At 40.0% G+C, this 15,209-nt stretch overlaps 1 protein-coding gene across 8 annotated transcripts in view; it reads right to left on the minus strand.

Moving 5' to 3' along the window:
- The window catches only part of LRBA (LPS responsive beige-like anchor protein), a 558,473-nt gene that overhangs the window by 139,573 nt on the left and 403,691 nt on the right, over nt 1–15,209 (minus strand). The gene's annotated exons all lie outside the window — the stretch shown is intronic.

A 15,209-nucleotide genomic window follows, 5' to 3' on the forward strand; every position in this document is an offset into this window, starting at 1 on the left:
GCTAGCCAACACCAGTTATATGAGTATGCAAATATTTTACTCTATTCTGTAGGATTTACTGAGGATGCATGAGAAAATTATGCAGTGCTAATCACTTACTAGGCAAAAATACAAAAACAGGTTGAATATATAATTTCAGCCCTTTTCCCCATGTCATTTTAAAAGTGGACTAAATTAGATTTTGAAAATAATTAGTGATGAGAAAATAAATTTGGTAGCCTTGTCACTTCTAGACTACGAAGCTTCTTATTCACAGAGAGTCCAAAGAATACCAGAAGGGCAATTTACATGAACATGAAAATTTTAGGGATTAAAATCCATGGACAAACTGCAGATAAAATGATTAAACTACAAGTGAAATCAGATTTTTATGTGCTTAATAGGGGAGAAGGAAGATTAAATGGTGAATCTTGCTAAAGGAGTTGCCTCTCCCAGTGGCTTGAAGTGCGGCCTACATCACAGATGAATGTATAACTAGCAGTCAGTTGTACCCTAATAGCTTTATCTGACCCAAATAAAAAAATGAAAGAACTGTTACAAATAATATGTGAGTAACAAGATCTCTTTTGGAAAGTATCATTTAGCAACAAATATTCATATAGAAGTGACTTAAAAGCAACATTTCCTGGTACTCCCATCTCCTCATACATCCTCTAAGATCTCAGCAACCATCTGAGGTCTCAGCAATCAGACCATCCTTGGAACAGTTGAAAGGACTTGGAACGGGCATGAGGAAATCCAGATGAACATAGGCTATCATATCCAGAAATCTAGGATAAGGGCAATGAGGCATTATAAGGATGTCTTAAGTTCTGAATAGCCTAATTTTTCATGCATATATGGGATCAAGCAAAAGGAGGCAGCAGGTCTCAGAGCACCATCCAGTCCCAACGCAACACATTAATGTAGAAATCAAAGGCCAAAATGCAAAACCAAGGACACTTCACTGATAGTGTCTGTGTGCATTCAGTATAAACTAATTAATTTACTGTTCATGTCTAACACCTCCTGACTGAAATTCCAGAAAACGCTAATTTTTAGGGAGTGACTGAGACTGTAGTTTGTTTTTACCTCTTAGGCATATCACCAACGGCACTACCAAGACTTTGGCAGAGCTTCTTGGGGCTGAGCAAAAGCTAAGATGAAACAATGGAAGAACTTAAAGAACTTAACTTTTGACCCAGACAAAAGTTCAGAATGCATAGTATGCTACCTCAGTACTGTTAATACAGTGGGCTAGACAGGTTTCTTCAAGTTTTCAAAGCAAGTGATCTCCTTCCAAGCTACAAAATGAACTCCAAGATTAACCAAAAAGAAAAGGAGTACTTGTAGCACCTTAGAGACTAACCAATTTATTTGAGCATGAGCTTTCGTGAGCTACAGCTCACTTCATCAGTAGCTCACGAAAGCTCATGCTCAAATAAATTGGTTAGTCTCTAAGGTGCTACAAGTACTCCTTTTCTTTTTGCGAATACAGACTAACACGGCTGTTACTCTGAAACCCGTCCAAGATTAACCTTAACCATAAATGAGAAAAAATTTGTAATCATAATCATAACAGAGTAGCATCTAATTATGAAGTTTTGAAAAGTAAATTTTGATGAGAAAGGAAGCCCCAAATCATTAAAATACAAAAAATTCATTGTAATGGATAAGGTTGTTTTGCTACTGGAAGATGTTCCCCATGATTCTGAAAGCAAAAAATAACAACCTACAATAATTTTTAAATCAGCAGCAGGTTGTGATACAAAGATATGATGACAAAAGTAGAATAAGAACTTTAAAGACTTCTGCAACTCAAGATGAGTGGCACTCCTTTAGAGACAGAAACTAAGCGGACATTGGCTATCTAGAGAAATTAAGTTGCAGGATCTTGTTCCAGGACAGGTTTGTCTTGCAGTAGCCCAGTCAGTGTTGCCAAGTGAACAGCAAGTTGGATGAAGGGGTTATTAATCCATCTCTTTCCCCTTTGTGGATTATCTAAAGATCATCCCACACCAGATAAATTCTAATGGTTCCCAAATGGTTCTTCAGCTCCCTCATAGCACAAAACAAGAACAAAAAAAGCCGAGTTTCCTTCCTGCACGTGGAAAGACCAACTTCTACATTTTCTTATAGATGTGCCTCCCTGTTGTGCATAAACAGAATATATTTTATTCTGCCTCTAGAGAAGAGTTCAGCTCATTTAGGTGCCCAAGGATGTCAGTAAATTAGATTAAGCCTGCCACCCAAGATGAATTATTAAAGGTCTCAGCAAGTAGATATTGGATTGTGATGTGGAAGGCTTCATATCTTCAGCAGAGAGCATTTCAGACACTCTAGATAATATGGTTTTGAACCTGTGTAAAACCATTTTGTATTTTTTTTTCTGAGCCATCACTGGAGCAATGTTCCATTGTCCTTTTCATGAAAACAAAATACAGTCGTTTTATATAGAACTTTTCACCCCTAGATCGCTAAGCACTCTAAAGGAAGTATCACTATCCTCTTTGTACAATTGGGGAAACTGAGGCACTGTGCGGTTAAAAGCAGTTTGCTCAATGGTAACACAGATGTCAATAGTAATAGCAGAGCTGTGAATAATAAACCCTGGTCTTCTGGCTTCCGGTATAGTGCCCAGCAGAACCAAGCATAACGGCTATTATCTTGGTCATTATCAGGGAATGAACTCATTACCTCCAAAGCTAAGCCATGAGCCTCTATAGCTTAAGACAAAGGGTTATGCCCCCTAGTTGGCAGCTGTAACGAACTGAGGGTTTGTCTACACTTACAGTGCTGCAGCGGCCCCGCTGCACGGCTGTAGCACTTAGTGAAGACGCTAACTACACCGACGGGAGAGCTTCTCCCATTGACATAGTGATGTCTACACTGGGGGTTAGGTGGATATAACTATTGTCACTCAGGATTTTCTAAGCCCTGAGCGACATAGTTATACTGGCATAAATTGGTACTGTAAACCAAGCCTTATTCTCTGCAGAACAAGCACAGAGAAAGAGAGAGACATAACACACACTGAACATAGGGTTATATAAATTCTAGCAATTACTGACTACCATCATGGAAGTCTCGGTAGTGTCCATGGAGCTTTGTTATTATAACCAACACATCCAGTGTTTTAGTTTGGTGACATATTTTCTATGTGTTTGGCTACTTGCCCTTTGTCTACCACAATGATGATTTTTGACCTATACTGTTTTGCATACATGTAGGCACATATACAGGTGCCAATTTCATACTATTATTTGCAGAGGCTCTAGCAGCTTGCTGAGCATGCACACATCTTCTACCAGCTGTGGCCCTCAAGTTACAGCAACATGGTTGTCTTAAATGGATGTGCCATTACAGGACTCCTGTACAGACTTTTTTTTTTCAAAATGTACTTTTTTCACAGTCTCCAAAGACCTACAGCTTGAGAAACCCTACCCCGGAGGTCTTTAATTGAAGGATCCTTGAAAGTTCTCACTCCATTATTTCAAGTATGACTATAGTTATAAAACTTCACCTGCTCATGGTCAGAGTTAGAAGTTTTGAGAGAAAGAGTCACAACGTATTTTTTTGGTCTGGACAGGGGTCCCTAACTTTGAAAATTTGACAAACTCTGCCATAAGGTACCACAACAGACTCAGTGTGACAATGAACTGCAGATTTGCTGATGTCATTTGAACAGACATGACACTTTCACTTGCGGAGAGGCTGATGAATTGGAGGTCAGAAGCAAGAAGATGTCTTTGCAAACTAGGCACTTTTTCTATTTAGCTAATAAAACTTGCAGGATCTTAGGATTCTTCAGCAACTTAGCTTGTTTCTTTACTATTCTGAAAACTCACATCAAAGTTGGGGATTCCAGTATGCACTCTTTCTCACCCTCCCTCCCCAAATCTTGTATTAGAAAGAAATTTTAACAGATAAAAACTAAGTGGAGGGCTAAGGCCTGGGGCCGTACTGTAAATTTCCAATGGTTATACATTAAATAATTTTATTTTTAACTCCAAAATCTTATTTATAGTAAAATCATATTAATTTTCAGCCTCCTCCTATGCTTCCTGACCTATTGAAATAGTCTGTTGCCCACCAGGGACACTCCTGACTGACTGAAAAATCGTAAGTTTTAAATGTCAGTTAGGCCTTGTGCCCCCTCCAAAAGTGTATCCATTTTCCAGTAGCAATTTATCTTGTGCAGCTCATCCTTAAGAGCCTGAGGCAGTCCACACCAGTTACAGCAGACAATGAGTAGTATTTTGCTAAAGCACAGAGGCACTTTACCCATGAAATCCGGGTTCAGAGTAACACTGACTCAAACTATGCAATGCTCATGAGTTTAGCCTTGCAGCTAACTCACCAAGAAAACATTTCCGTGCATGAGCATTAAGCTACTAAATGTTTGCTGCCACCAGCCTGATTCAGGATAATGATGAAGGATGAGTGAATCTCCTTCATATGATTCACAAAATACTCCAACACCAGTTATGAATTCAGACACCCATTGCCAGCATAATCTTGCTTTCCCTTACAATGCTAATATGATAGGACACAAAAGATACAAGACTGGCTTCCATTTCAAACAACACCCCCCTACCAGGGGCATTGGAGTAGGAGAGGCAGTTCAATCTGCCCACAAAGACGTTGGATTTCCCAAATTTTATACATGAATATAAAATACATGGTGTTTTTATATATTTTCCCCGTAGTACTCCACAACATGCATGCCGGTCACCAAAGCTTAGGGGTCAGCTAACAGAATGTCTCATAACTCCATGATTCCATGCAATAAATCAAATGCTCATCCAGAAAACCAATTTAAAGAAAGTGCATTTGGGGATGTAGCTGTTAGAGCTATATATTTTTAAATACATTTCTTCTGATTTATCAGGGAGGTAGCAGGAGAGAGGTATAAAGGGAAAAAAGATGGAAGCTCCCTGATACTAGCTATTTCCAAGTGACACTGGAGTTGGATTATCTTATTCCAGCTTGCTCACTTGTGTGTTCTCTCTCACACACACACACACACACACACACACACACACACACACACACACACACACACACACACACACAGAGTCTTAAAATTCAGGAGAAATACTATTTTTAAAATATCAGGAAAATCAAAGGAGAATGTATCTTTCAAAATACCACAAAGCACTATGCAGTATTTATGGTGCATAATAATTAATGACGATTATTATTTGTATTGTGGTGGCTCTAGGAGCCCCAGTCATGGATCAGGATTCCATTTTGCCAGGTGCTGTACAAAAACAGAACAAAAAGACTGCCCCTGCTTCACAGAGCTTGCAGTCTAATCACTGTTGTGGAGTACCAGTAAAACCAAATTCGTGAGTGTTTTATAAACACGTATAAAGCAATGTGGTTTAAAAAGTAATTAATAAAGATTCATATTATCTTTCAGTCTTCAACCATTAGAATTCAGTGTTGTACAATGTATAAAACTGACGATGATTGGTCAGTCTAATTATCCCTTTCACTCTTCAGAGGTAACTGCAGACCAACCACTGATTATCAAACAGACTGAAGTCATGATATATAATGAATTTTCAAGATATATCGATTTATAGCTATAGTGTAGTTACAGAAACAAAAGATGACAAATCTTTTCATACACATAGGTGTGTATTCATTCATTTGTAGAAAAAAACATAGTTACAGGCATGCCTCAGAAAAGGTAACCTGAACATTCACAAACCTACTGTATTTGACATTGCATTGTGCAACTTAATGCAATCCCAGATCAAGAACATTTTCCATCCTAAAGATTGCAGAACTATCCTTATTTGCTATTTTATACAGCAGCTCAAAATTATCTGCACTGATAGTCTAAGTGTAGTTAACAGAGTCAAAGTTCATGTCTGTCCAATACTTTAAATGTAGTTTTACAAAATTAAGTATGCTTTTTATTCATCAGAACAGAATACTAGACTCTGGATAAAAAACATACGTTTCTCATTTTTAAAAGCATCAGTGCTGAACTGATAAGTAAATAACGACAGAGCAGCTTGGCATTTGCAATTTGCACTTTCTTCCAATTTACCAACTAAGTATGAATTTGCATTGCTTAAAGATATAGGTAGGAAAGAGCTAGGTAACAAGGTTTAATGCAATGCATCACCTCTTGAAATCAAAATTTGAAAGGTTCAGCCAAAGGTTATACTGCAATTCATGATTAGTCTGATGCTTTGATCACAAATCCCAAGGCTTTCATGGCACAATGACAAGGATTGGTTGTGACCACACATATGCTTTAGCTTTCTTTATTGAAGTGTGATACCAACTGACACAAATTACACCAAAGCTAGCCCATATGATTCTTTTGGGTAACTTCCAATGCCTCCAAACAAGATACTATGCCTACCAAATTACATAAGGGCAACAGATAAAAATAGTTCATTGCCAATTAATTATTTGTATTTATTTTCATAAGGAAGCCAACATAATTCCCTCTTTCAACTTTCTATTCAATGGCTCTAAATGTTCAGTAACTTCTCAACCAGGAAGAAGAGTAAACTCCTTTTACTTTTTTGTTCTCTGTCTCAATATCTCCTGTTGAAGCTGTTCCACTTTGTATAAATGCTCACATATTCAATGGAACAAGGTCTTGCAGTTGGGGGGTCTCACATCCCAGGTGAGAGTCCCAACCAGAGAGCTATAGAATCAGTCAGTCACTCACTCACTCTTTCTCAATGAGTGATTATTCATTCAAAGTGGAACAGCTTCAACACCAAAGACGGAGACACTCTACCTTCCTGCCTGATAATTCCTCATAGCCCAATGGTTAAGGCACTGTCCTGGAAGGCAGAAGAACTGTGTTTGACTCCATGCTCTATATCAGGCAGAGTGGGGACTTGAACCTGTCTCCCCCACATCCTGGGTGAGTGCTCGAACCACTGGGCTATTGTGTAAAAGACCTCCTCCTCCTCCACAGTTTTTTGTGAGAAATGATTGACCTGGTTTAGATGCCTATCTTCAGGAGAGGAGTCCCCAGGGCAGAGAAGTGCCTCTGCAACTAACTTCCTCCCATTAGGCCCCACCCCTACCTATTAGCTGGGTTAGGTGGCAGGTTCCTTCCCCACTCTGAACTCTAGGATACAGATGTGGGAACCTGCATGAAAGACCCCCAAACTTATTCTTACCAGCTTAGGTTAAAAACTTCCTCAAGGTACAAATTTTGCCTTGTCCTTCAACCGTATGCTGCCACCACCAAGCGTTTTAAACAAAGAACAGGGAAAGAGCCCATTTGGAGAAGTCTTCCCCCAAAATATCCCCCCCAAGCCCTACACGCCCTTTCCGGGGGAAGGCCTGATAAGAATCCTCACCAATTTGTACAGGTGAACACAGATCCAAACCCTTGGATCTTAAGAACAATGAAAAAAGCAATCAGGCTCTTAAATGAAGAATTTTAATTAAAGAAAAGGTAAAAGAATCACCTCTGTAAAATCAGGATGATAAATACCTTACAGGGTAATCAGATTCAAAACATAGAGAATCCCTCTAGGCAAAATCTTAAGTTACAAAAAGACACAAAAACAGGAATATACATTCCATCCAGCACCGCTTATTTTACCAGCCATTAAACAACAGGAAATCTAACGCATTTCTAACTAGATTACTTACTAACTTATCATGTTGGCTTTTGTGAATCCCATTCTTGAGCACCTAACTATTCCCATGCATTGTATAAGGAGCTTGGGTGCCTACCTCCAGATTGTGGATTCCACTAGGCAGCAGGTCACCTAAAAGTTTAGCATTGCAATGCTGACTCTAGGTCTCTTTTATGGATCCAGTCTTTAGCAGCTGTTCTGATGAGGTTCAATAAGGATAAGTGCAGGGTCCTGCACTTAGGACGGAAGAACCCAATGCACAGCTACAGACTAGGGACCGAATGGCTAGGCAGCAGTTCTGCGGAAAAGGACCTAGGGGTGACAGTGGATGAGAAGCTGGAAATGAGTCAGCAGTGTGCCCTTGTTGCCAAGAAGGCCAATGGCATTTTGGGATGTATAAGTAGGGGCATAGCGAGCAGATCGAGGGACGTGATCGTTCCCCTCTATTCGACATTGGTGAGGCCTCATCTGGAGTACTGTGTCCAGTTTTGGGCCCCACACTTCAAGAAGGATGTGGATAAATTGGAGAGAGTCCAGCGAAGGGCAACAAAAATGATTAGGGGTCTGGAACACATGACTTATGAGGAGAGGCTGAGGGAGCTGGGATTGTTTAGCCTGCAGAAGAGAAGAATGAGGGGGGATTTGATAGCTGCTTTCAACTACCTGAAAGGGGGTTCCAAAGAGGATGGCTCTAGACTGTTCTCAATTGTAGCAGATGACAGAACGAGGAGTAATGGTCTCAAGTTGCAGTGGGGGAGGTTTAGATTGGATATTAGGAAAAACTTTTTCACTAAGAGGGTGGTGAAACACTGGAATGCGTTACCTAGGGAGGAGGTAGAATCTCCTTCCTTAGAGGTTTTTAAGGTCAGGCTTGACAGAGCCCTGGCTGGGATGATTTAACTGGGAATTGGTCCTGCTTTTGAGCAGGGGGTTGGACTAGATGACCTTCTGGGGTCCCTTCCAACCCTGATATTCTATGATTCTATGATTCCCACACCAGGGCCTACTACCGAGACTACCGCTTTTCTGAAATTCACCTGTTCAAATAAGCTCTAGCTGGTCTTTAGAAGGACTTTTCAGGTTACCACCTGACTCTTGCCCCACAGCCTCAGAAGAAAGGCAATTTACCCATCACAGGTGGGGCTGTGCCCATCTCACAATAAAGGGGCCAGATACCCTGTGACAAGTGCACAAGAAACTTTTAAATCTAAAGGGGAAATATGATGAATATTCCAGATGAAGTCTGGGCTTAGTCTTTGACTTTGGTTAGAATCTCACACACAAAGTAGTGAAAGTAATGACTGTCTGAAAAAAAAGTTATATATTTTTAATAATGAAGTGATATAAGATATTCCCCTTAATTGCAGAGATTTTTTGCTCCACCCCAATTCTATACCTTTTTCTGTGATCACAGTCACAATAATAATATTTAATACACATATACAAATATTTCTATTTCAATGTGTTTCAGATAATTTAATCAGCCTTGTGAAAGAGATATCATTCCCATTTTATATATGTAGAAGCTGAGGCAGAAAGGGTGAAGAATTTGTTTGTTAGACTGAATACAGTAAAAAACAAGCTTCACAAAACAATCTTACCCACAGTGAAACGTAGCCTACATAAAAGACGAGCACTTAAATTACTGTAATATATTTAAATGTGCACAAGCCAGTCATATTAAGTGCCCTGGGGCATCATTTATAATTTGGGAAAAAGTTTTTTGTATGCGCTCTTCGGAAAGCATACAGCACACTGGAGAAATAAACATTTTGGAGCTATTCAGAAGTTTATTAAACATTGCAAAACATTTTCCAGAGGAACTGAGGCTAGAACACAATGTAGGCTGTTATATGAAGAAATATGGGGAAATTCTGCAAGGGCAATAACACCATTTACTTTGTTGCTCTCGGTTTAAATTATTTAAATTTAAATTATTCATCACTTCAGTTTTGTATAATTTGCACACACAGGTATAATAATGGAAATAGTTCCTAAGAGAAAATGGCATTTTCAATATGCCATTTGCACTCAGATACGATGTTACCATGGGATTGTTATAAGAACACAGATGTAAAATTAGTTGGAGCCTACATTATAGCACATGACAATGTCTCCTTACTAAGAACACTTTAGTTTTAGATTCTTTTCAAAAATACTGAAAAAGGGTGGAACCGCTCCTTCAAGTAAATTGTTTTGTTAACCATACCAGCTTAAGAAAAAAAAAATCTCAACACTTCCAGCAGCTAAGCATGTCACAGGGGGTTCAGAGAACAATAACTAATCAGACTCACTTACGAGGAAAAATTAAGAAAGCTAAAAATGCATAGCTTGGCTAAAAGACAACAAAGGAGGAACCTGATCACCTATAAACATATGAAGATTATTATTATTTTAATTACATTAGCACCACAGGCCCCAACCACAATTAGATCCCCACTGTGCTGGGCACTGTAGTCTGTAAGTATACAGAGTTGCTTCCTTCAAGTATAAAGATAAGCTATAGGTAGAAGGCAGTAATGCAAGGGACCTACAGGCATTTAGCATAAGAATATGAGGTCTATAAGCCTTAGCATAAGTTAGTTAACCAGAAGCTGCCAACCCTCCAGGATTTGCCTTGAGTCTCCCACAATCAGCATTCATCTCCTGGTGACTACTGAAAGCAATCCAGGAGATTTTAATGGGATATTTTAAGAAAATGACATTACATCATGTTGGAGGAAAAAAATCTCCTGGAATAGCTTCAGTCAGAGTTAGAAACCTTAACTAGAAGTGAGATTAGGTCAAAAGCTATAAAATAGAATGTGTGATAAACAAGTATGCTTAAAATGTTGACAGATAGCTGCAAGAAATTAGTTGGATTACATTTTGTGTATTTTACAGTAGGAACATCAGCAGACGTTCAACCGCAGGATTGCTAAAGTAACCAACTGACTTATATACTAATAAATCTGAGGTCTTTAATATACTAACCTATAGGATAACGATGCCCCAACATTATCAAAGTGACAAAGTTTAGATATGGACAGATGAGGCCAGACATCTTTAAGAATATTTGTGGTGGCCAGCAAACCGTAGAACAGGATTAAGCACGGCCTAGACTGTAGAGATCTTTTGGAATGCCAGAGATAGGACAGAATCTTCATGGACCACCACTTGTCTCACCATCTCTGGCTCTCCACAAGGATGGTGTGCATATACTCTTGTTATGACGCTGAATGTTAAAACTGTATTATATTATTGCTGCCAACTTGTTTGAGTTGGAGTGTTTGGGTGTTTAATAATTGCGTTAACAGAACTATTGCAAAGTCAGAAGCTTTTTCCTAAGTGTGAGTGTTGCCACTGTGCACACTGGGGTTCCCAACTTAATAGTAATTCTACTAACACTGGGGCTGATTTTAGGACTAGACCCTACCAAATCTCAGAGTGTTAATTGGGAATTTTTAAGTAATCAAGTTAACTAAAACATAATCAATAGAGAAGGCTACAAGAGACAGTCCTTGCCTCAAAGAGTTTACAATCCGAACAGATAAGACAAAGAGTAGATGGGGAAGCAGAGAAGCCAAGTGACTTCTCAAGGTCATGCAGTAGGTCAGTGACAGAGCATGGGGAGAGAACTCAGGTTTTCTGCATTCCACTTCAGTGCTCTGTCCACTGGACAACACTGCCTCAAATATAAATAAGATATATTTACTGTGGTACAAAGAGATATAAATAGGTAATATTAAAAATGGAACATGCAGCCTAGAAGAAAAAGCTTCCAGACTGAGCTACAGAAGACATGAAATAGTGTCCCATAGAATGTGGTGAAAGACCACCACTTGAGACATTTGAAATTAAACTGGACACTATACCACAACATGTACTTCAGGAAATTTGCCTGCATTGGTAACCAAATTGCCTGGATAAATATGAATATATCTTGAGCACCATCACACTGAATGCTGAATACAGGATTTAAGAGACTCAGAGAGGCAGTCACAGTATGGAACATCTTCACTGTTCCTCCTTGGATGGAACGGTCATGTTTTTAAGGGTCATTCTAGATGTGTTTATGTGTTGGGGAAGTCTAGGGAGAGATTAAGGAAGAAACAGACACACTTTACATTCTTCCCTATAAAGAATACATCTCTTTGTAAAGGATTTCCATCGCTGGAACTTAAATCCTCATCTTCAGCTGAGAAAATGTCCTGTCCTGACAAATGAAAGCTTATCCCTGGGCTCTGTCGGATAGAATGTCCGCAAATGACTTAAGCATTCTCGGTGGATTGCGAAAGGAAAGATAGTGTCTAATGGGAGGAAGTCAGAGGTTACTGAAAGCAAGGCCCAGGACCCTGATATGCATTTGATGTTGGTTGGGAAGCACATATAGAGTACAGTGTACCAATGTGACGAGCTCTTCTTGACTTGTCCAACTCAGGAAGGAGCTACAGCAAGCTGGACTAGTCTGAGCTTTTGTGTGGCCTCTTCATTCAGCATCATGAACAAAGAATTGAAGTAGTCCAGTACAGAGATGACAAAGACTAGGAAAACTGACCATGTCTACATCCAAGAGGAAGAACAGCAGTCTCCTAGCTAATGAAAGATGTAAAAAAAGCATTTCTCATCTCTGGTATGGGCACACCAGTGAGTTTAGCAGAATTCAGACTGCACAAAGATCTTGAAAATGAGAAGCCAGATACCCTTGCTAGAGAAGCCATCATTGTTTCTGCCACTTCTTCAAAGTACTTCCCTCTTGCTATCAGCATAATCTCTGCCTTTCTTGGATAAAAGATTGGGTCAGCTACTTTTCATACACAGATTCATTGAGCGTTGTGGTGAAAGTGTTATCTGCTTCAGAGAATAAAATAAGAACTGGGTCTCATGACATATGGATGGTATTTAAATTCATGATTTTCCCAAGAGGTCTAATACAGATACTAAAAACTAGAGGAATAAGTTCTGCTCTCATAGGACTGCAAGTGTGAACATTTCTGTAGAAGAACAGATGCCATCACAACTCTATGGAAATCTAGCCAAAATCGAAACAGAGCAAGCTCAATCCCACACACCAATGGGCCAGTAGTATACTGTGACATAGATCTAAGGCTTTTTATAGATTTAACGGTATTAGAATGGATATTTGTCCATTGTCTGGATGAGACAGTTTACTTTAATGAGCAGCATGATTTCCACATCATATAAGTCTGATTTGGGTAGGCCAAGAATACTGGTGGTGTTCAGCTGCTAAAACTGGCTTGCCACGACTTTCTCAAAAACTGGATCTGGGACAGATTGTGTAGGAGTCTTTTTCTTTTCTAACTTCTGCATTTCTATGAACTGTAAAGCCAAGGACTGAATATACACCTTTAGGTACTTTATCCTTTGATGCTGCAAGGGCTGATCCCTCCAAAAGAAGGTGGGGATGGAACTTGATTGGACAATGTGAGGAAATCCCTACCGTTTCTGGGGAGAGATGACTTCAGTTCCCTTTGTTCTTAAATCAGATACCTCTCAACCTTTTTTCTACACAAAGTTAATGATAATAAACACATTTTCAGAGATAGTCAAAGCTGATGAATAGGGCCCTACCAAATTCATGGCCACGAAAAACACCTCATGGACTATGAAACCTGGTCTCCCACTGTGAAAACTGGTCTTTTCTGTGCTTTTACCCTAAAACTATACAGATTTCATGGGGGAGACCAGCGTTTCTCAAATTGGGGGTTCTGACCCAAAAGGAGTTGCAGGGGGGTTGCAAGGTTATTTTAGGGGGATCACAGTATTGCCACCCTTACTTCTGCACTACATTCAAGCTGGGTGGCCAGAGAGTGGAGACTGTTGGCCAAGCGCACAGCTCTGAAGTCAGTGCCCTGCCAGAAGTAGTGCAGAAGTAAGAGTGGCAATACCATACAATGCCATCCTTACTTCTGCACTGCTGCTTTCAGAACTGGCGACTGGAGAGTGGCGGTTGCTGACGGAGGGCCCAGCTCTGCAGGCAGCAGCGCAGAAGTAAGGGTGACAATACCATACCAGGCCATCCTTACTTCTGTGCTGCTGCTGGTGGCAGTTCTGCCTTCAGAGCTGGGGTCCTGGCCAACAGCTGCTGCTCTCCAGTTGACCAGCTCTGGAGGCAGTGCCGCCAGTGTCAGGAGCAGCACATAAGTAACCGTAGCAGAACCGCAAACCCCCTACAATAACCTTGCGACTCCCCCTCCCCCACATACACACACACACACACACAACTCCTTTTGGGTCAAGATGCCTACAATTACAACACATTGAAATTTCAGATTTAAATAGCTGAGATCATGAAATTTATTATTTTTAAAATCCTGTGACCGTGAAATTGACCAAAATGGGCCATGAATTTGGTACGGCCCCACTGATGAGGTATATCAAATTCAAAATATCCTACTTCTCATTAGTTGGACACCCTCCTCTCAGAAAACTTTGAGAATTATGGAAGTGCCTGGGAACAACTTAATAGTAAGAACTGTATTCTAAACTCAGCTTAAAACTGGGCATGAATTCCTGCTTTTCTCTAAAAGCAGATGGGCAATTGATGTGAAATTTCACATGTGATAGTTTTATGCCCTTTGAATTTTCTGTGTAGTTTTTGTTTGCTTTCTCTTCATACATTTTTAATAGGAAGTCTTTGAATTTGGGATCTGGCTGAAATATTTCCATGTCGGTCCTACTTTTCAATGCTGAAAGATTTATTTTAAAAACATTATCTACACAAAAATTAGTAGAGGTGTGAATCAGTAGTAGTACTGGTGTAGCGGGTAGTTTAAAAAATTGGATGTGGGATCAGTTCTAACTGTTATTCATATTATTATTGAAAACATATGGATTGTGCACCTAAACCTGAATGACTGGGCAAAAAAACTTTTCCACAACACGAAGTGTCAGGAGCTACACTTTTCTGACAGATTGTATCTTACAATGGCAACGGATTCATACACAGCAGCTCACACAAAATCTCCAACTGGTTGCATTTCTAATCCCACACAGATCCATGCTCAGTCACCCTGCCCCATCTCCACTTAACCATTTAGTAAAACAAACCAAGAAATTAATACATAAAAAGAGTTTCACCGTGAATCAGTTAGGTTTGTTACATATATAAACATATCTCGCACAAAGTTACCTATGCAAGAAAGTGAACAGTGAAACCACCTAACAGTACACTCTACTCCTCCACCCAGAAAGTAGAGACTTCACTATTACTACAACTAATACCACCAGGCACCGTGTCCCAATCTGTGCCCCCATCCCACCTCACCCCTGCCCTTCCCCTCCCCTCCCCTCCCCAGGTCCAGATCTTGTATCCTCTGCATTTGAATCAGGCAGCACTCTCCTCCTTGTTGTCCGGTCCGAGGGAGGGTGGAAAGTGTGTCACTGACTGCAAAAGGGAGAGTCATTCTACTCTCAGTTCAGGCATCTGGACCTAGCTGAACCCACAGAAGCCCAGAGTTGCAGTTACAGGGAATGTGGTTCTGAGCCCCAGGCTGGAGCATGCTCAGTGCAGACACAATCTTTGGGGAATTTAAATGATAAAATCTAAGATGTGAAAGGTGATTTTTCAGAGGCTTATAATTAGGCCAAATTTGGTGG

This window comes from Caretta caretta, chromosome 4, assembly GCF_965140235.1.
Source record: "Caretta caretta isolate rCarCar2 chromosome 4, rCarCar1.hap1, whole genome shotgun sequence".
Lineage (NCBI taxonomy): Eukaryota > Metazoa > Chordata > Testudines > Cheloniidae > Caretta > Caretta caretta.